Source organism: Paramisgurnus dabryanus, chromosome 14, assembly GCF_030506205.2.
Source record: "Paramisgurnus dabryanus chromosome 14, PD_genome_1.1, whole genome shotgun sequence".
Taxonomy (NCBI): Eukaryota; Metazoa; Chordata; class Actinopteri; order Cypriniformes; family Cobitidae; genus Paramisgurnus; species Paramisgurnus dabryanus.
In genome coordinates, this window is record NC_133350.1 from 37,686,147 (window position 1) to 37,708,696 (window position 22,550).

Sequence of the window (22,550 nt, forward strand, 5' to 3'; positions counted from 1 at the left end):
CTCAAGTCCAATCCATCACTTCCACCTGGATTGTTTCACAAAACTGATATATACATCAAGCGCAGATGGAAACAAGTACAGTATCTAGCAGATCTGTTCTGGAAAAGATGGACTAAAGAATACTTACCTTTACTCCAGGAAAGGCAAAAGTGGACCAAAGTCAAGCCTGACCTTCAAAAAGGAGATATAGTAATGATTGTGGACAGTTCAGCACCCCGTGGTTCCTGGCCTCTAGGAAGAGTGGTGGAAGTTCTACCTGATGCCAAAGGATTAGTGAGGATTGTAAAAGTGAAGACAAAGACTTATGCTTATGTTAGGGATGACAGACACAGGAATCCCAGCGGTATTTATTCAATATGTATAAAAAATGACACTCAATGTAATCAGGTAATATATATATAAAGAAAACACAATATGACTGTCAATATGTATAGAAGAAAAACACTCGATGTCCTTGTGAGAATGACGTGAAGAATAGAAAACACTAGAGAGACAGGGCACAGCGGAATCCTTTCGGGAAAGTCACAGAGTGGGAAACACCGCACATCCGTAGGACATCCACTCGCACATCCAAAATCCCCACTGAAGTAATTCTGGTGGGGCACAGAGAGAGAGAGGTAAAGGCAGATGGTGCATCAGCAGGTGTAAGCGCTGGACAGCGCTCAGAAGAGGATAGCGCTCAGGGGAACCCTTTAACAGGAGAGACGCTAGCTCGGCCGTTGCCACTCCAACCGAGCGAGCGAGTGAGCAGAGACGTGAGTAAATCCAGCGGATGGTGGGCGAAAGACTGGAAGCCAATCCTTAGGGCAGTGTGCAGCTGAACAGGGGATCTGGGAGAATAAAGGCAGCAGAGAGCACGGGTAATATTAGCAAACGAATAACACGACTAGACATGAACTAGACAGAACTAGATGGGCATGAACATACTGAGACGAACTTGCAAGGAACAGAGGAACCGAGGGGAATTTTAATCAAACTGGATTGGGCAATAATAAGGATCAGGTGTGGGACGCCGGTGAGAAGAGTCAGAGATAATGAGATCACCAGGTGGAAGGCGCGCACGTGTGGAGCTGTCAAAACAAAAACACAACACAAGTGAAACAAAGACAAAGCAGCCAATAAGACCGAAATCATGACAGGACTTCCCCCCCACGACCGCCACCGGGCGGTCCATGAGGAGGCTCACCCCGTTGCCGGCGGAGATCCTCTATCAGCCCAGGGTCCAGGATGTCCCGGGCCGGTACCCAACACCTCTCCTCCGGACCATAGCCCTCCCAGTCAACGAGATATTGAAATCCCCTACCCCGGCGACGCATATCTAGTAACGACTTAACTGTATAAACGGGAGCACCATCTACAAGCTGAGGGGTGGGAGGGGCGGGGGCAGAGGGAACAGGGTTAAGGTGGGAAAAATAAACCGGTTTAACTCTTTCACCGCCAGCGTTTTTAAAAAAAGTTGCCAGCCAGCGCCAGCGTTTTTCATGATTTTCACCAAACTTTAATGCCTTCCAGAAAATGTTCTTCTTTAAATATATAAACATACAATATACCAAATGAAAGAACAGACCCTCTGCTTTTAAACAAAACGTTTCATCCTACCTTTAGTGGTGACGGACTTTTCATAGAGATCCCATTCAGAGCGATCTTTAAAACAGACACGGACATGCAGCAGCTTGCCATAGGGCAATACTTCCGGTTTTAAAAAGTTGTGGAAGGGCGCCACCTGGTGGATAATAGCGGTATTGCGGAAAGACAGAAAATCTCGTCATTGGCGAGGAAGCGTTTTCTCTTAATTGACGAGATATCTCGTCAATGGCGGGGAAAGAGTTAAGCTTGGAAACATGAAAAACCGGGTGAACTGACCGAGGGCTGGGGGCAATCTGAGCCGCACTGTCACGGGATTGATAACCTTCACTATGCTGTATGGCCCAAGGAATCGTGGAGCCAGCTTGCGAGAGGGCTCACGGAGAGGTAAATCCTTGGACGAAAGCCATACTTTCTGCCCACAGATAAAACGGGGCGCGGGTCTACGGTGACGGTCGGCCGCGGCTTTGGTTCGTCTGGAAACCTGACGTAATGTAAATCTAGCCTTCCTCCAGGTGCGTTTGCAACGACGGACGAAAGCCAGCGCAGACGGAACCACCGCATCAGGTTCTTGGGACGGGAATAAAGGAGGCTGAAACCCCATGGATGGGGGGATATTCAGTGAAGACACGGGGAGAGAATTGTGGGCGTATTCGACCCAGGGAGACAGCGGAGAGCTCTACCTAAATCTTGGTTAGCCCGTTCACATTGCCCGTTGGTCTGAGGGTGATACCCCGAAGACAAGCTGGCTGTGGAGCCAATTTGTCTACAGAATTCCTGCCAGAAACGAGAAATAAATTGAGGACCCCTATCTGAAACTACGTCTGTGGGCAGACCGTGTAAGCGAAAGACGTGTTCAATCATTACCTGGGCTGTTTCCTTGGCAGTGGGAAGCTTGGGCAAAGGAACAAAGTGGGCCGCCTTGGAGAAGCGGTCCACAATGGTCAAAACTACAGTGTTTCCCTTGGAACTAGGCAAGTTGGTCACAAAATCAATGGCGATATAAGACCAAGGGCGAGAGGACCCCCGGATGGCAAACAAACTTGGACTCATGACCCCACCGGATGACCTCGGAGCGAAGAGAATCCGGAACCCACAATCGACCCACTGGGCACCCATCTGGCACTTCCCCCTCCCGGCCGGCCCGTCTCACCCGTTGTTCTATTCCCCAATGCAGGGCACCCACCACCTGCCCCTCCGGGAGGATGGTTTCGTCCCCAGCGGAACCGGGACTTTCGAACAAACGAGAGAGAGCGTCGGGCTTCGTATTCTTAGAACCGGGCCGGTACGACAGGGTGAAGTTAAATCTGTCAAAGAAGAGCGCCCAACGAGCCTGACGAGAAGATAACCTCCTGGCTGAACGGATGTATTCCAGGTTCTTGTGATCTGTCCAGACCAGGAAGGGCTCCGAGGTCCCTTCCAACCAGTGACGCCACTCACCCAAAGCCAGTCTGACCGCCAGCAGCTCCCGATTACCTATGTCATAATTTCGCTCTGCTGGGTTTAACCGATGGGAGAAAAAGGCACAGGGATGCACCTTGCCATCCTTAGCAGACCTCTGAGATAAAACGGCGCCTACCCCGACATCCGAAGCATCCACCTCCACAATAAATTGCGCAGCAGGATCTGGAATAGAGAGAACAGGAGCAGAGATAAACCGGGACTTTAAATTATCAAAGGCCTCCTGAGCACAAGAATTCCAGACAAACCTCTCCTTAGTGGAAGTGAGAGCAGTAAGAGGCTGAGCAACCTGACCGTAATTTCTGATAAATTGCCGGTAAAAATTGGCGAAACCCAGAAACCTTAATAAATCCTTACGGGATTCGGGGACTGGCCATTCGGCAACCGCTTTAATCTTAGCTGGGTCAGGACGTATCTCACCTGCGGCAACAACAAAACCCAAGAACGAAACTGACCTACGATGGAATTCACACTTCTCCGCCTTGACATAAAGCTTATTCTCTAATAACCGGCGTAAGACTCGGCGGACATGCTGAGTGTGTTCCTGCATAGAGGGTGAAAAGATGAGAATATCTTCTATGTACACTAAGACAAACTTGTTAATTATGTCTCTCAGCACATCATTGACCAGAGTTTGGAAGACAGAGGGAGCGTTACAAAGCCCGAACGGCAAAATGCAGTACTCAAAGTGTCCGGTAGGGGTGTTAAAGGCTGTCTTCCATTCATCTCCCTCTCTTATACGCACCAGATGATAGGCATTGCGTAAATCTAGCTTAGTAAAGACCTGGGCACCCTGCAGGAGCTCAAAAGCAGTAGACATTAAAGGAAGGGGGTACCTATTCTTAACAGTAATGTCATTCAAACCCCTATAATCAATACAAGGGCGCAGGGAGCCGTCTTTCTTTTCAACAAAGAAAAACCACGCCCCTGTGGCGAGGTGGAGGGACGGATGAGATTGGCTCGCATGGCATCATTAATATACTGGTCCATAGCCTCTCTCTCAGGACCCGATAAAGAATAAAGTCTACCCTTGGGCGGAGAAGTGCCGGGGAGCAGATCAATAGCACAATCGTATGGCCGGTGGGGAAAAAGGGAGGTGGCCCGGGCTTTACTGAACACCTGAGCGATATCCTCATACTCCGCCGGGACCCCGGTCAAATCGACCGCCGGAACCTGAGGATGAGAAAGAACAGAACCAGAAACAGCAGGACCAAGACAAGACACATGACAAGATTGAGACCAGGACAAAATGACATTTCGCTGCCAACCAACGTGAGGATTGTGCTGCGCCAACCATGCATGCCCCAAAATAATAGGAGAAAGAGAGGCATGAAGGATGTGCAACACAATCTCCTCACAATGATTACCAGACACAGAAAGACTCACAGGAAGTGTGCAATGTTAAATCCGCGCCATCTGCTGCCCCTTAAGGGACCAGACATCCAAGGGCGACTGGAGAGGGACAACCGGGACACCCCAGGCGCGGACCAGAGCCTCATCAATAAAGTTGCCCTCCGCACCAGAATCGAGAAGGGCAGTGGACGGATGATCACGCCCAGCGAAGGACAACGTGACAGGGAGTTGGGTACTGGAAACAGGGGAGAGTTTAGAAGTGACGCCCACCAGGACTCCCGGACTCACTGATGGGCAGCGGCTTTTACCGGGCAGGTTTTCGCAAAATGTCCGGACTTCCCACAATAAAGGCACAGGGCATTCTGGAGGCGTCTATCTCTCTCTCTCTGTGAAAGGCGCATACGCTCCACCTGCATAGGTTCCGACTCAACTGGTGGTGACGTCGCAGAAGAGGAAGAAGAGGAAGTCTCATCCGTGAGTACTCACTGGCGCAGGGAACGGCGCTGACTGCGAAGCATCCTCCGGGCTTTGATCCGGAGAGCTTAGTCAATGATGGCATCAAGAGAGGGGGGAAGATCATGCACAGCGATTTCATCTTGGAGACTGTCAGACAAACCTTCTACAAACTGCGCTCGGAGAGCCGCTTCGTTCCAATGGCAGGCAGCCGCTAGGGTTTTTTCTAGGGCGTCCCCGCGTACTGAGCGGTCAAAGAGCTTTTCCATCTCTTCGCGAAAATCATCAAATGATCGGCGGCAAGGATCGTGGGCATCCAACACGGCCGTAGCCCACTCGCGAGCCTTGCCAATCAGCAGGGTAATCACAAACGCAACCCGGGTGCGCTCAGATGAATAGCAACGAGGCTGGAGGGCAAAGACCAGGGAGCATTGTGATAGAAACGCTCGGTAGGAGGCTCCGTCTCCAACTGCTGACTGGTTTGAGAGGTGTTCTGCCGAACCTGATCAAGATGGGAGGAAAGGTAAGACATGTGGGAAGATAAATCCTCGACCTCTTGAGATGTGGTGGTAAGACGGGCAGAGTGTTGGCCCAACCATGAACCCTGCTGGGCGAGAGCAGATCGGAGGGCGTCAACCTCAGCAGGATCCATAATGGCAAGTTCGTCCTGTTAGGGATGACAGACACAGGAATCCCAGCGCAGAGGTATTTATTCAATATGTATAAAAGATGACACTCAATGTAATCAGGTAATATATATAGAAAACACAATATGACTGTCAATATGTATAGAAGAAAAACACTCGATGTCCTTGTGAGAATGACGTGAAGAAAAGAAAACACTTTAGAGACAGGGCACAGCGGAATCCTTTCGGGAAAGTCACAGAGTGGGAAACACAGCACAGCCGTAGGACATCCACTCGCACATCCGAAATCCGCACTGAAGTAATCCAAGTCACAGAGTGGGAAACACAGCACAGCTGTAGGACATCCACTCGCACATCCGAAATCCACACTGAAGTAATCCTGGCGGGGGCACAGAGAGAGAGAGGTAAAGGCAGATGGTGCTTCAGCAGGTGTAAGCGCTGGACAGCGCTCAGAAGAGGATAGCGCTCAGGGGAACCCTTTAACAGGAGAGACGCTAGCTCGGCCGTTGCCACTCCAACCGAGCGAGCAGAGACGTGAGTTAATCCAGCGGATGGTGGGCGAAAGACTGGAAGCCAATCCTTAGGGCAGTTTGCAGCTGAACAGGGGATCTGGGAGAATAAAGGCAGCAGAGAGCACGGGTAATATTAGCAAACGAATAACACGACTAGACATGAACTAGACAGAGCTAGATGGGCATGAACATACTGAGACGAACTTGCAAGGAACAGAGGAACCGAGGGGAATTTAAATCAAACCGGATTGGGCAATAATAAGGATCAGGTGTGGGACGCCGGTGAGAAGAGTCAGAGATAATGAGATCACCAGGTGGAAGGCGCGCACGTGTGGAGCTGTCAAAACAAAAACACAACACAAGTGAAAGAAAGACAAAGCAGCCAATAAGACCGAAATCATGACAGCTTATTGCTGGAAAATAATGAAACGTGATTGAAACACTTGGAAGCTTACCCACGTTGATTGAACAGACTTAGATAAGTATTATAATTTTCTATGTTCATAATATTGTAAAATAGAAATAATTGCTCCTTCTTTATTCACATAATGTAATTGTAATTGTGTACACTTACAATTAGGGGCCGGTGTGTAGGAGCCATTTGTTTGTGTTTATGTAACCTAATTTTAGTATTATTATTTAACTTTAATTAAATTGTATTTCTTTATTTCAATGTATTTATATTTAACTTAAGTATCTGTGCTGATTTGAGTCTGTGCTCCCCCTGTAGGTAAAACGTTACCACCAAGCCAACAGGTGCTCTATAAATTAATGACAGATTACAGACCAATCAGAGAGTGGGGGAGCAAGCAGAAACAATCATTGACCGTGCTCACACACTAAAAGAATGATGATAGTATTTGCTTTGTTTTCAAGTTTATTTTGCATGTTGTTGACAAATAAATATCAAGATCAGAACAAACATTGATGGAAACGAGTGTTGATTGAACATGAGTCAAGAGGAAGCTCCCAACTGTCTCAAAGACTAAAAGTTTGCCAGAACAAGTTACTTTCAGATGGCGTGGGACAAGATGGGGCTGATGGGAATCCCCACTTTCACTGACCTAAGGAGCGCCATTGCCACACACTTAAGTGGGGCAGGCTTGGGAGCTCAATTGGGTCGGATCAGTTTGACGTGTTTCACATCTGTCTTTTCTTTTTTTACAGGCAAGGAACTCCCACGGGGTGGACGCGCGGCTGAAGATCTCAAAATTCATGTGCCACGACACATTAACAGCTGACAAGTTTTATCCGGTTTATCTAAACTGCTCTCAGGCAATGGATCACCGCCGCCTTTTTGAGGTGGCATTGGAGGGACCGGACACCTCCCCAGACAAGGTGGTTGATAAAAAGAGAAAGGTGGTGGACAAAGCACCTTATTCGAAGCGCAAACGCAGCTCTCCCTGCCGCTCCTTGAGTCCTGGGAGCACCAATACCGAAGAGGAGGAGCCAGTTTACCAGGAGTCTGGCGTGTCGTCACTAGACGAGGATGGGGTGAGTTTCGATCATGTCATGTTCCTATGGCGTTTTATCTCTCTGGCATCTCAAAACATTCTAACTTTTCATTTCTTTTACTTTTTCACAGGACTTGGAGGAACCCCAGCCCACACCCAGGAGAATGCTGCCAAAGAACAAGAGGGCCATGGTGATCCTTAGACCTTTCAAGTTCTGTCCCCGGGCTATCCTGACCTCCCCGGTCAACAGCACCGGCAGCAGCCGCCGTTCGCCCCACACCAAATCGTCCAGCCTTACAGGCGTCGCATAAGAAAAATGTACACACCGCTGGGCATCGCCAAAGCCACGAAGGCTAAGGCAAGGGTCCAAAAGGCCCTAAAGACTCGAGCTAAAAAAAATGCCAAGTAACGGTTGTTCACCGGCAAATGATCAATTGTTGTGCGTTTTCATTGTTGTGTTTTGAAATTTGTTCAGACATGTAAATAGTTAATTGTTCCTGATTTTGCCTAAATGTTTGATGTTTTCATGTTGTGTTTTTAAATTGTTCAGATGCTCAATTGTTCTATGATATTTCATGTTCTGTTTTTTTTTTATTTGATTCAATTGTAAATAGTTTAATTTGAATCCACTTTATGTTTAAATTGCTGCTTGGTTACTTTTTGTTTTAATAAATGATGGCCTGTTCATTTGAACATTCCTCTCATGTGTGATTCCTATCTTTAGATAATTGACTTGGGTTAAAAAACTTAAAAACTTTAATTCATCTTTAACTTAATAATTAACTTTCAATGCCAATTCATATTTATTAACATGGTAAATTGTAGAACAATAAACACTATGCCAAAGATAAAGCATTATTAACACTGTGACCTTTAACCTCTATGATCTAAAGTGATGAAAACATTATTAATCTGTGTCATATGTGCTTAATGTGCAGACAGGGCCTGTGAACACACTGTGACCTTTAAACTCTATGATCTAAATGGATAAAAGCATTACTAATGCGTGTTGTATGTGCACAATGTGGATGCAGGGCCTGTGACCACACTGTGTGTCATATGTGCTTAATGTGCAGACAGGGCCTGTGAGCACTCTGTGACCTTTAATAATGCTTTAATCCCTTTAATCATAGAGGTTAAAGTGTGTCATATGTGCACAACGTGCATGCAGGGCCTGTGACCACACTGTGTGTTATATGTGCTTAATGTGCAGACAGGGCCTGTGAACACACCGTGACCTTTAACCTCTACGATCTAAATGGATAAAAGCATTACTAATGCATGTCATATGTGCTTTATGTGCAGACAGGGCCTGTGAGCACTCTGTGACCTTTAAAAATGCTTTAATCCCTTTAATCATAGAGGTTAAAGTGTGTCATATGTGCACAATGTGCATGCAGGGCCTGTGACCACACTGTGTGTTATATGTGCTTAATGTACAGACAGGGCATGTGAGCACACTGTGACATTTAACCTCTATGATCTAAATGGATAAAAGCATTATTAATGTTTGTCATATGTGCTTAATGTGCAGACAAGGCCTGTGTGTGCACTGTGACCTTTAACCTCCATGAGCTAAAGTGATAAAAGCATTATTAATGTGTGTCATGTGTGCATAAGGTGCATACAAAGCCTGTGTACACAATCTTTGTCATATGTGCATTATGATACTTTATGATTAGACATAAGACATTAGATTAGTACATTAGTACAATTAGTACATATATAAACCCATGTAAAATGCATTGTTTTCTGATGCACTAGAGTCTGGAAAGAGTTAAAAGTTTCTCCGAGCAAATGTTTGTAAATATGCTGCCTCTGGCAGACGTAACAGATTTGTGTTGAAGCACATGTCATTTGAAGTGCTGCAATCATGCCACATGTAAGTCTCTTTTAAAGGAGACATATCATGCTAAATCCACTTTCTTAGCTCTTAAATGCATTTTGTTGTATATTTGTAGTGTTTATAAGTACAACCCCAAAACAGAAAAAGTTGGGACATAGTAGAAATTGTGAGTAAAAAAGGAATGGAATAATTTACAAATCTCATAAACTTATATTTTATTCACAGTAGAATATAAATAACATATCAAATGTTGAAAGTAAGATATTTTGAAATGTCATGCCAAATATTGGCTCATTTTGGATTTCATGAGAGCTACACATTCCAAAAAAAGTTGGGACATGTAGCAATAAGAGACCAGAAAAGTTAAATGTTCATATAAAGGAACAGCTGGAGGAGGACCAATGTTTAGGAATAGGAATGTTGTCCTATTCTTGTCTAATGCAGACTTCTAGTTGCTCAACTGTCTTAGGTCTTCTTTGTCGCATCTTCCTCTTTATGATGCACCAAATCTTTTCTTTGGGTGAAAGATCTGGACTGCAGGCTGGCCATTTCAGTACTCAGATCCTTCTTCTAAGCAGTCTTGATGTTGTAATTGATGCAGTATGTGGTCTGGCATTGTCATGTTGGAAAATGCAAGGTCTTCCCTGAAAGAGACGACGTCTGAATGGGATCATATGTATCTAGAACTTGGATAAACCTTTCAGCATTGATGGTGCCTTTCCAGATGTGTAAGCTGCCCATGCCACACGCACTCATGCAACCCCATACCATCAGAGATGCAGGCTTCTGAAAAGAGCGCTAATAACAACTTGGGTTGTCATTGTCCTCTTTAGTCCGGATGAAATGGCGTCCCAGTTTTCTAAAAAGAACTTCAAATTTTGATTCGTTGGACCACAGAACCGTTTTCCACTTTACCAAAGTCCATTTTAAATGAGCGTTGCCCAGGGAAAATGCCTGTGCTTCTGGATCATATTTAGACATGGCTTCTTTTTTGACCTACAGAGTTTTAGATGGCAACAGCGAATGACAAGGTGGATTGTGTTCACTGACAATGTGTTCTGGAAGTATTCCAGAGCCCATGTTGTGATTTCCATTACAGTAGCATTCCTGTATGTGATGCAGTGCTGTCTTAGGGCCCGAAGATCACGGGCATCCGGTATGGTTTTCCGGTCTTGACCCTTACGCACAGAGATTGTTCCAGATTCTCTGAATCTTTGAATGATATTATGCACTGTAGATGATGATAACTTCAATCTCATTGCATTTTTTCTCTGAGAAGCTCAGAAAACTATTTTTCGCTGCAGCATTGGGGGAATTGGTGATTCTCTGCCCATCTTGACCTCTGAGAGACACTGACATTCTGAGAGGCTCTTTTTATACACAATCATGTTGCCAATTGACCTAATAAGTTGCAAATTGGTCTTTCAACTGTTCCTTATATGTACATTAACATTTTCTGGCCTCTTATTGCTACCTGTCCCAACTTTTTTTGGAATGTGTAGCTCTCATGAGATCCAAAATGTGCCAATATTTGGCATGACATTTCAAAATATCTTACTTTCAACATTTGATATGTTATCTATATTCTACTGTGAATAAAATATAAGCTTATGAGATTTGTAAATTATTCCATTCCTTTTTTACTCACAATTTCTACTGTGTCCCAACTTTTTCTGTTTTGGGGTTGTACATAAAAGTTGAAATTAGTCTCTTCAGGTGCTTTGTTGATATCTTTATATTCTTTTTTGGTCATATTTTTCAACCTGTTCTGATTTTTCTATTATCTATTACGTTTTTTGAACAATTATGTCACAGTATTTGCAGCGGAACTGCCAAATAAGGACATCGACTCCCAGCCCAACACTTCGAGCAATCCGCCATTTTTTATTTCTCGCTGCGATATCGTTGTCCAAGCTCAAGGATGCAGAAGTTACGAGAGAGTAAGAAATGTACCCATATCTGTGGGTAAAGTCATTTTTGTGTGCCCGAAGCACTTCAAGGATAACTAATTCACCAATCTCCGCCAGTATAAAGAAGGATTTTCCGATAGACTTTGTCTGATTGAGGGGTCAATTACTTCTATCTTTGGAGACGACGAGCAGAGCACTTCGGTAAGCTGTACATAACTTTAAAAAAGTAAAGTACACGGTGGTCATGGTTTAGCAGTGCCGTTTCTCAATCCGAAGGCTGCAGCCTGAGGAGATCGTTTTTTGGTCATCAAGCCTGGTTTAATTAAGTTAACTGAGCATTACATTTGCAAGTCATGAGCACATTACAATGATGATGTATGCAGCCTACAAAAGCGACCTCAGGAGGCTGCAGCCTTCGGATTGACAAACAGCATTAACACACCATTGCGAAACCTCCATATAAAGACGTTGTTCTGCAGGTTTGTCCTCTTCATGTTCATCTCGCTCCGTTTCCGAGTTTGGCTCGAACATGTAAGGTTGGATGGACAAGTCTTTCGTTGTTGACATTTTGTGAATAACGAGTGAATAAAACGTTTCTGTGCCGCTAGATAATAGTATCTCTGCTATAAAACTACAAAAATGGCCGAACGGGGTGGAGTTTAACTGAGTGTCACCTCTGCAACCTGGAGAGGGGGCAGGGTATGACGTGCATTTAAAAAGACATCACCAAAACGAGTTGCTCTCAGATGCACATCAGAAAAGGGGTAAAAAGGGGGCCTGTGGAGCTATAATAATGAGGAATTCAGACCCAAGCATTGCAGTTCCGCTTTATATAGACCTCAAATAGATGATTTATATATAAAAAGGACAGACTTAAAAGCATAATATGTCTGCTTTAAATCTCTTTCAAATGTAATGTTCTTAGATGATTAATAGTTTGATTTTGCACTAATTAAAGTTTTTTTTACATCATGTAATGTGCATGTACATGTGCCATCCACAATTAACTATGTGCTTGTGTCTTTTACATGTGCCATCCACATTTAACACTCTCAGATGTTAATGCATGTGTGTTTGCACTCTCACTTTTGTATTTTACAGCATCGTTGGCAGGCCTGCATCCATGTTAACTGACTTTGACATTTGCATGGTACCTATGTGCTTGTGTGTTTTGCAGATTTTATTCACATTTAACACTTTTAGATGTTAAAGCATGTGGGTTCGCAGTCTCACACTTGTCTTTTACATCGTCTGTGGTAGGCCTCAAATCCACGTGAGCTGACTTTGACCTCTGGCCTTTGCATTGTACCTATGTGCTTGTGTCTTTTACACGTGCCATCCACATTTAACACTCTCATATGTTAATGCATGTGTGTTTGCAGTCTCACTTTTGTATTTTACAGCATCAGTGGCAGGCCTGCAACCATATGAGCTGAATTTGACCTCTGGCCTTTGCATTGTACCTATGTGCTTGTGAGCTGAATTTGACCTTTTAACTGTGCATTTTTAAGGCAGACGCATCTACACTGTCCTTGTACTGCTTTTACATGCTTAATTGACAATGTCAAGTGATTTCCTTACTCTTTTGTTTTCTTCACCAGACACCTAAATCTGAGTGCCCTTTGTGCAAAAAGCACATCATCAATTTTAAACAGCACCTGCGGGTCAGCCATAAAATTGCAAATGTTGAGGAGCGCCAGCTGTGGCAAAAGTTGGCAAGGGGCAGGGTTGTCCTTGGTGGACAACCCTGCAATGAGAAGAATCAAATTATTAAAAAAATGGCGTGGGAGGTCACCTTGATGCAGCTGGCGGCCAGCAAACCTGCCATCCCCATGGTGACCTTAGTGGAGCTGCAGGAGAGTGCAAGTAGGTCCTAGATTTTTACTGAAGTCTTAATGCTGCTCCACAACTCTCCTATCACATGCAATTAAAATGATTTGTGTCTCTCTTGCTTTTCCAGTTGAGCAAAATGATGATTCCCCTGCCTCCACCACTCCAGCTCCCCCTCCATGTCCCATCCCTGCCACACCTAATGTCAGCCCCACATTCACCTCCCCACCTGCCACCTTTTCCCTCAGCCCCACAGTCACCTCCCCACCTGCCACCTTTTCCCTCAGCCCCACTGTCACCTCCCCCCCTGCCACCTCAACCAGCCCTGATTACAGCATATCTTTCTCCCCCTTCCCTGAATTCCTTCCCACTTTCTCTCCTGCTCCTCCAACCCCCTTCTTTACCCCGGCCTCGATGACCTTGTCACCATGTGACTTTTATATGGAGAGGATCCCCTCCCCTATTACAAGGGAGGAGACAGACCTCATAGAGGAGCTGTTGGGTAAGTCTTACGTGACAAGTGTAATCTTAGTGAGGGTACAATGTTCCATTCTAGCCTAAAAATTAAACCATTGCTTTGTTTTATTGAAGGAATTACTTGTGATGTGGGGAAGCTGGATGACGAGATCGAGGAGCAACCACGTAGGTGTTCAAATGTGGACTCTGTGTTTCCGCTGCATGAAGAACTCAGTTGCATAACTAACTTTTCTTCTTCCTTGGGTTTTAGTTTTTTAAAGGACCTGGGATTTTAATTTAATTAATTTAATTAAATGTATTTTAATCTGTGTTTTTTATTGTAAATAGTTTTTAATATTATTATGTTCTTATTTTTTAATGTTCTTGTTTTATTAATTATTCATTAATGTTAAAGTTTTAGTGTTATTCTTAATTAAATTTTGTAAATAGTTTTCATACAGTAATAATTTTTATAATAAAATAAAATTAAATGAAATTTGTTACGACAATAAAATTTGATCAAATTAAAAAAAAAAATTATAAAAATAAAGCCTTGTCTCTTTCATAGAACTATCATTTAAGTGATAAGTAATCTGCATATATATCAAAAGCACATGAAAACCGTATAATAATTATGTAACAACTATTAATAAATTGCCATTTGCCAGAATAGTGGTTATAAATTGCCAGTGGGTAAAATAAACTGTCAGTGCACAACATCACTTGGGGCCCCAAGGGGCCAAGCCCAGGGGTCCTAATTTTTGCACAGTGGTAGACATAAAGTATTTCGGGCCCCCAGTGGGCCTGGGGTACTCAGGCACTTGGGACCCCCAGAGCCTGGGGCCTTCTGTGTCATTGGGCTACCAGGGGCCCTTCAGAGATATAAATGGCCAATGGGCAGTTTAATTTGCAATTGGGCAGAGAAGGGGGCGAAGAGTCATTGCATAAGTTGCCAGTGGGTGAAATAAACTGTCAGTGGGCAACATAACTTGGGGCCCCAAGGGGGCCGAGCCCAGGTGCCCTAGGTTCTTTGCCCAATGGAAGACATAAAGTATTTGGGGATACCAGTGGGCCTGGGGTACTCAGTAACTTGGGGCCCTCATAGCATTTGGCCACCTGGGTCATTGGGCCCCCAGGGGCCCCACACAGCAATAAATGTCCAATGGGCAGAATAATGTGCCGATGGGCAGAATAGTGGGCGAATGGTCATTGCATATAGGGGCCCATGCCTCTAAGGGTCTTGATATTTTGCGCAGTGGCAGACATACTTGGGGCCTTCAAGGTCTTGGACCCTCTGGGTCTTTTGGACCCCAGGGGCCCCTCAGATGCATAATTGGCCAGTGGGCAGTATAATGTGCAGATGGGCAAAATAGTGGGCGGATGGTCATTGCTTAAATTGTCAGTGAGTGACATAAACTGTCAGTGGGCAATGACAACTTAAGTGGTAAATGGGCAGAATAGCGAGTTCTGGGACATTTTCACCAACAGCCCTTTCCTGCCAAAACTTATTTTATGACCCCCTGATTGCAAGTGTCTAGTTTCCGGGTCAGAATTCAGACGTCAGCGAATCCATTATTTTTCCAAATGTAATAAATTGCAGGATGACAGTCCATTGCTCGCCTCCGTGAAGTGGTAGGACCTGGAGACGAATGTCCCCGTTCAAGCCCCAATGCGCTCATTCGGAATCCTAAGTTAGGAGGAGATCAGAGAAAGTTTCAATGAAAAATGGTCATTGTATATAGGGGCCCATTACTCTAGGACCCCAGGGGCCCCAAGTTATTTTGCACAATGGCATACAATGTTTTTTGGATTCCCGTTGGGTCTGGGGTACTCAGGGACTTGGGGCCTTCATAGTCTTGGATCCTCTGGGTCTTTTGGCCATCAGGGGCCCCTCAAAGGCATAACTGGCCAGTGGGCAGTATAGTGTGCTGATGGGAAAAATAGTGGGTGAACGGTCATTGCATATAGGGCCATGGCTCTCATGGTCTTGGGGGACTAGGGGCCTCAAGATATTTTGCACAGTGGCAGACATAAGGTTTTTGAGATCACCATTGGGCCTAGGGTACTCAGGGTTTGGGGCCTACAAGGTCTTGGACCCTCTGGGTCATTGGGTCCCCAGGGGCCCTCAGAGCCATAAATGGCAGGTGGGCAGTTTAATGTGCTAATGGGCAGAAAAGTGGAGGAATGGTCAATGCATAAATTGCCTGCGGGTGAAATAAATTGTCAGTGGGCAAAATAACTTGGGGCCCCAAGGGGGCCAAGCCCAGGGGCCCTAATTTTTCCCATTTGCAGACATAAAGTATTTCGGGCCCCCAGGGGGCCCTCAGAGACACAAATGGCCCATTGGTAGAATAGTATGCCGATGGGCAGAAAAGTGGGCAAATGGTCATTGCAAAAAAAAATTGTCAGTGGGTGATGAAATATACTTTCAGTGGGAAACATAACTTGGGAGCCCAAGGGGGCCAAGCCCAGAGGCCCTAATTTTTCCCAGTTGCAGACAAAGTATTTTGGGCCCCCAGGGGCCCTCAAAGCCATAAATGGAAGTGGGGCAGAATAGTATGCCGATGGGCAGAAAAGTGGGCGGATGGTCATTGCAAAAATTGTCAGTGGGTGATGAAATATACTTTCAGTGGGAAACATAACTTGGGGGCCCAAGCCCAGAGGCCCTAATTTTTCCCAGTTGCAGACATAAAGTATTTTGGGCCCCCAGGGGCCGTCAAAGCCATAAATGGCAGTGGGGCAGTTTAATGTGCAAATGGGCAGAAAAGTGGGCGAATGGTCAATGCATGAGTTGCCAGTGGGTGAAATAAACTGTCAGTGGGCAACATAACTTGGGGCCCCAAGTTGTTTTCCTCAATTGCAGACAAAGTAATTGAGCACCCAGTGGGCCTGGAATACTTTGGCACTTGGGGCCCCCGGAGCTTGGGGCCCTCTGGGTCATTTGGCCCCCAGGGGCCCTCAGAGCCATAAATGGCAGATAGGCAGTTTAATGTGCTAATGGGCAGAAAAGTGGGCAAATGGTCAAAGCATTAGTTGCCAGTGGGTGAAATAAACTGTCAGAGGGCAACATAACTTGGGGCCCCAAGGGGGCCAAGCCCAGGGGCCAAAAGTTGTTTTCCTCAATGGCAGACAATACTTTGGCACTTGGGGCCCACAGAGCCAGGGACCCTCTGGTTCATTTGGCCCCCAGGGGCCCTGAGAGGCATAAATGGCAGATGGGCAGTTTAATGAGCTAATGGGCAAAAAAGTGGGCAAATGGTCAATGCATAAGTTTCCAGTGGGTGAAATAAACTGTCAGTGGGCAACATAACTTGGGGCCCCAAGGGGGCCAAGCTCAGGGGCCAAAAGTTGTTTTCCTCAACTGAAGACAAAGTAATTTGGGCACCCAGTGGGCCTGGAGTACTAAGGCACTTGGGGCCCATAGAGCGTGGGGCCCTCTGGGTCACTGGGCACCTAGGGGCCCTCAGAGCATTAAATGGCAGATGGACAGTTTAATGTGCTAATGGGCAGAAAAGTGGGCAAATGGTCAATGCATAAGTTGCCAGTGGGTGAAATAAACTGTCAGAGGGCAACATAACTTTTGCCTTAAGGGGGCCAAGCCCAGGGGCCAAAAGTTGTTTTCCTCAATGGCAGACAAAGTAAATGGGCACCCAGTGGGCCTAGAATCATTTGGCACTTGGGGCCCCTAGAGCTTGGGGCCCTCTGGGTCATTTGGCCCCCAGGAGCCCTCAGAGCCATAAATGGCAGATGGGCAGTTATTTGCTAATGGGCAGAAAAGTGGGCAAATGGTCAATGCATAAGTTGCCAGTGGGTGAAATAAACTGTCAGTGGGCAACATAACTTGGGGCCCCAAGGGGCCAAGCCCAGGGGCCAAAAGTTGTTTTTCCTCAATGGCAGACAATACTTTGGCACTTGGGGCCCCCAGAGCCTGGGGCCCTCTGGGTCATTTGGCCCCCAGGGGCCCTCAGAGGCATAAATGGCAGATGGGCAGTTTAATGTGCTAATGGGCAAAAACGTGGGCAAAAGGTCAATGCATAAGTTGCCAGTGGGTGAAATAAACTGTCAGTCGGCAACATAACTTGGGGCCCCAAGGGGGCCAAGCCCATGGGCCAAAAGTTGTTTTCCTCAATTGCAGACAATACTTTGGCACGTGGGGCCCTCTGGGCCAATGTGCCCCCCGGGGGCCTCAGAGCATTAAATGGCAGATGGGCAGTTTAATGTGCTAATGGGCAGAAAAGTGGGCAAATGGTCAATGCATAAGTTGCCAGTGGGTGAAATAAACTGTCAGTGGGCAACATAACTTTCGGCCCCAAGGGGGCCAAGCCCAGGGACCAAAAGTTGTTTTCCTCAATTGCAGACAAAGTAATTGGGCACCCAGTGGGCCTGGAATACTTTGGCACTTGGGGCCCCCGGAGCTTGGGGCCCTCTGGGTCATTTGGCCCCCAGGGGCCCTCAGAAAAATAAATGGCAGATAGGCAGTTTAATGTGCTAATGGGCAGAAAAGTGGGCAAATGGTCAATGCATAAGTTGCCAGTGGGTAAAATAAACTGTCAGTGTGCAACATAACTTGGGGCCCCAAGGGGGCCAAGCCCAGGGGCCAAAAGTTGTTTTCCTCAATGGCAGACAATACTTTGGCACTTGGGGCCCACAGAGCAGGGGCCCTCTGGTACATTTGGCCCCCAGGGGCCCTGAGAGGCATAAATGGCAGATGGGCAGTTTAATGTGCTAATGGGTAAAAAAGTGGGCAAATGGTCAATGCATAAGTTTCCAGTGGGTGAAATAAACTGTCAGTGGGCAACATAACTTGGGGCCCCAAGGGGGCCAAGCCCAGGGGCCAAAAGTTGTTTTCCTCAACTGAAGACAAAGTAATTAGGGCACCCAGTGGGCCTGGAGTACTAAGGCACTTGGGGCCCATAGAGCGTGGGGCCCTCTGGGTCACTGGGCCCCCAGGGGCCCTCAGAGCATTAAATGGCAGATGGACCGTTTAATGTGCTAATGGGCAGAAAAGTGGGCAAATGGTCAATGCATAAGTTGCCAGTGGCTGAAATAAACTGTCAGTGGGCAACATAACTTTCGGCCTTAAGGGGGCCAAGCCCAGGGGCCAAAAGTTGTTTTCCTCAATGGCAGACAAAGTAAATGGGCACCCAGTGGGCCTGGAATCATTTTGCCACTTGGGGCCCCTAGAGCTTAGGGCCCTCTGGGTCATTTGGCCCCCAGGGGCCCTCAGAGGCATAAATGGCAGATGGGCAGTTTAATGTGCTAATGGGCAGAAAAGTGGGCAAATGGTCCATGCATAAGTTGCCAGTGGGTGAAATAAACTGTCAGTGGGCAACATAACTTGGGGCCCCAAGGAGGCCAAGCCCAGGAGCCAAAAGTTGTTTTCCTCAATGGCAGACAATACTTTGGCACGTGGGGCCCTCTGGGCCAATGTGCCCCCAGGGGTCCTCAGAGCATTAAATGGCAGATGGGCAGTTTAATGTGCTAATGGGCAGAAAAGTGGGCAAATGGTCAATGCATAAGTTGCCAGTGGGTGAAATAAACTGTCAGTGGGCAACATAACTTTCGGCCCCAAGGGGGCCAAGCCCAGGGACCAAAAGTTGTTTTCCTCAATTGCAGACAAAGTAATTGGGCACCCAGTGGGCCTGGAATACTTTGGCACTTGGGGCCCCCGGAGCTTGGGGCCCACTGGGTCATTTGGCCCCCAGGGGCCCTCAGAAAAATAAATGGCAGATGGGCAGTTTAATGTGCTAATGGGCAGAAAAGTGGGCAAATGGTCAAAGCATAAGTTGCCAGTGGGTGAAATAAACTGTCAGTGTGCAACATAACTTGGGGCCCCAAGGGGGCCAAGCCCAGGGGCCAAAAGTTGTTTTCCTCAATGGCAGACAATACTTTGGCACTTGGGGCCCACAGAGCAGGGGCCCTCTGGTTCATTTGGCCCCCAGGGGCCCTGAGAGGCATAAATGGCAGATGGGCAGTTTAATATGCTAATGGGTAAAAAAGTGGGCAAATGGTCAATGCATAAGTTTCCAGTGGGTGAAATAAACTGTCAGTGGGCAACATAACTTGGGGCCCCAAGGGGGCCAAGCCCAGGGGCCAAAAGTTGTTTTCCTCAACTGAAGACAAAGTAATTAGGGCACCCAGTGGGCCTGGAGTACTAAGGCACTTGGGGCCCATAGAGTGTGGGGCCCTCTGGGTCACTGGGCCCCCAGGGGCCCTCAGAGCATTAAATGGCAGATGGACCGTTTAATGTGCTAATGGGCAGAAAAGTGGGCAAATGGTCAATGCATAAGTTGCCAGTGGCTGAAATAAACTGTCAGTGGGCAACATAACTTTCGGCCTTAAGGGGGCCAAGCCCAGGGGCCAAAAGTTGTTTTCCTCAATGGCAGACAAAGTAAATGGGCAACCAGTGGGCCTGGAATCATTTTGCCACTTGGGGCCCCTAGAGCTTGGGGCCCTCTGGGTCATTTGGCCCCCAGGGGCCCTCAGAGCCATAAAAGGCAGATGGGCAGTTATTTGCTAATGGGCAGAAAAGTGGGCTAATGGTCAATGCATAAGTTGCCAGTGGGTGAAATAAACTGTCAGTGGGGAACATAACTTGGGGCCCCAAGGGGGCCAAGCCCAGGGGCCAAAAGTTGTTTTCCTCAATGGCAGACAATACTTTGGCACTTGGCGCCCACAGAGCCTGGGGCCCTCTGGGTCATTTGGCCCCCAGGGGCCCTCAGAGGCATAAATGGCAGATGGGCAGTTTAATGTGCTAATGGGCAAAAACGTGGGCAAATGGTCAATGCATTAGTTGCCAGTGGGTGAAATAAACTGTCAGTGGTCAACTTAACTTGGGGCCCCAAGGGGGCCAAGCCCAGGGGCCAAATGTTGTTTTCCTCAATTGAAGACAAAGTAATTAGGGCACCCAGTGGGCCTGGAGTACTTAGGCCCTTGGGGCCCACAGAGCGTGGTGCCCTCTGGGTCACTTGGCCCCCAGGGGCACTTAGCGCCTTAAATGGCAGATCGGCAGTTTAATGTGCTAATGGGCAGAAAAGTGGGCAAATGGTCCATGCATAAGTTGCCAGTGGGTGAAATAAACTGTCAGTGGGCAACATAACTTGGGGCCCCAAGGAGGCCAAGCCCAGGAGCCAAAAGTTGTTTTCCTCAATGGCAGACAATACTTTGGCACGTGGGGCCCTCTGGGCCAATGTGCCCCCAGGGGTTCTCAGAGCATTAAATGGCAGATGGGCAGTTTAATGTGCTAATGGGCAGAAAAGTGGGCAAATGGTCAATGCATAAGTTGCCAGTGCGTGAAATAAACTGTCAGTGGGCAACATAACTTTCGGCCCCAAGGGGGCCAAGCCCAGGGACCAAAAGTTGTTTTCCTCAATGGCAGAGAAAGTAAATGGTCACCCAGTGGACCTGGAATCATTTGGCACTTGGGCCCCCTAGAGCTTGGATCCCTCTGGGTCATTTGGCCCCCAGGGGCCCTCAGAGCCATAAATGGCAGATGGGCAGTTTGATGTGCTAATGGGCAGAAAAGTGGGCAAATGGTCCATGCATAAGTTGCCAGTGGGTGAAATAAACTGTCAGTGGGTAACATAACTTGGGGCCCCAAAGGGGCCAAGCCCAGGGGCCAAAAGTTGTTTTCCTCAATGGCAGACAATACTTTGGCAATTGGGGCCCCCTAGAGCTTGGATCCCTCTGGGTCATTTGGCCCTAGGGGCCCTCAGAGCCATAAATGGCAGATGGGCAGTTTAATGTGCTAATGGGCAGAAAAGTGGGCAAATGGTCAATGCATAAGTTGCCAGTGGGTGAAATAAACTGTCAGTGGGCAACATAACTTGGGGCCCCAAGGGGGCCAAGCCCAGGGGCCAAAAGTTGTTTTCCCTAATTGCAGACAATACTTTGACACGTGGGGCCCTCTGGGCCAATGTGCCCCCAGGGGTCCTCAGAGCATTGAATGGCAGATGGGCAGTTTAATGTGCTAATGGGCAGAAAAGTGGGCAAATGGTCAATGCATAAGTTGCCAGTGGGTGAAATAAACTGTCAGTGGGCAACATAACTTGGGGCCCCAAGGGGGCCCAGCCCAGGGGCCAAAAGTTGTTTTCCTCAATGGCAGAAAATACTTTGCCACTTGGGGCCCCCAGAACCTGGGGCCCTCTGGGTCATTTGGCCCCCAGGGGCCTTCAGAGGCATAAATGGCAGATGGGCAGTTTAATGTGCTAATGGCCAAAAAAGTGGGCAAATGGTCAATGCACAAGTTGCCAGTGGGTGAAATAAACTGTCAGTGGGCAACATAACTTGGGGCCCCAAAGGGGCCAACCCCAGGGGCCAAAAGTTGTTTTCCTCAAAGGCAGACAAAGTAAATGGGCACCCAGTGGGCCTGGATTCATTTGGCACCTGGGGCACTCTGGGTCATTTTGCCCCCAGGGGCCCTCAGGGCCATAAATGGCAAATGGGCAATTTAATGTGCTTATGGGCAGAAAAGTGGGCAAATGGTCAATGCATAAGTTGCCAGTGGGTGAAATAAACTGTCAGTGGGCAACATAACTTGGGGCCCCAAGGTGGCCAAGCCCAGGGGCAAAAAGTTGTTTTTCTCAATGGCAGACAATACTTTGGCACTTGGGGCCCCCAGAGCCTGGGGCCCTCTGGGTCATTTGGCCCCCAGGGGCCCTCAGAGGCATTAATGGCAGATGGGCAGTTTAATGTGCTAATGGGCAAAAAAGTGGGCACATGGTCAATGCATACGTTGCCAGTGGGTGAAATAAACTGTCAGTGGGCAACATAACTTGGGGCCCCAAGGGGGCCAAGCCCAGGGGCCAAAAGTTGTTTTCCTCAATGGCAGACAATACTTTGGCACCTAAGGCACTCTGGGTCATTTTGCCCCCAGGGGCCCTCAGAGCCATAAATGGCAGATGGGCAATTCAATGTGCTAATGGGCAGAAAAGTGGGCAAATGGTCAATGCTTAAGTTGCCAGAGGCTGAAATAAACTGTCAGTGGGCAACATAACTTGGGGCCCCAAGGAGGCCAAGCCCAGGGGCCAAAAGTTGTTTTCCTC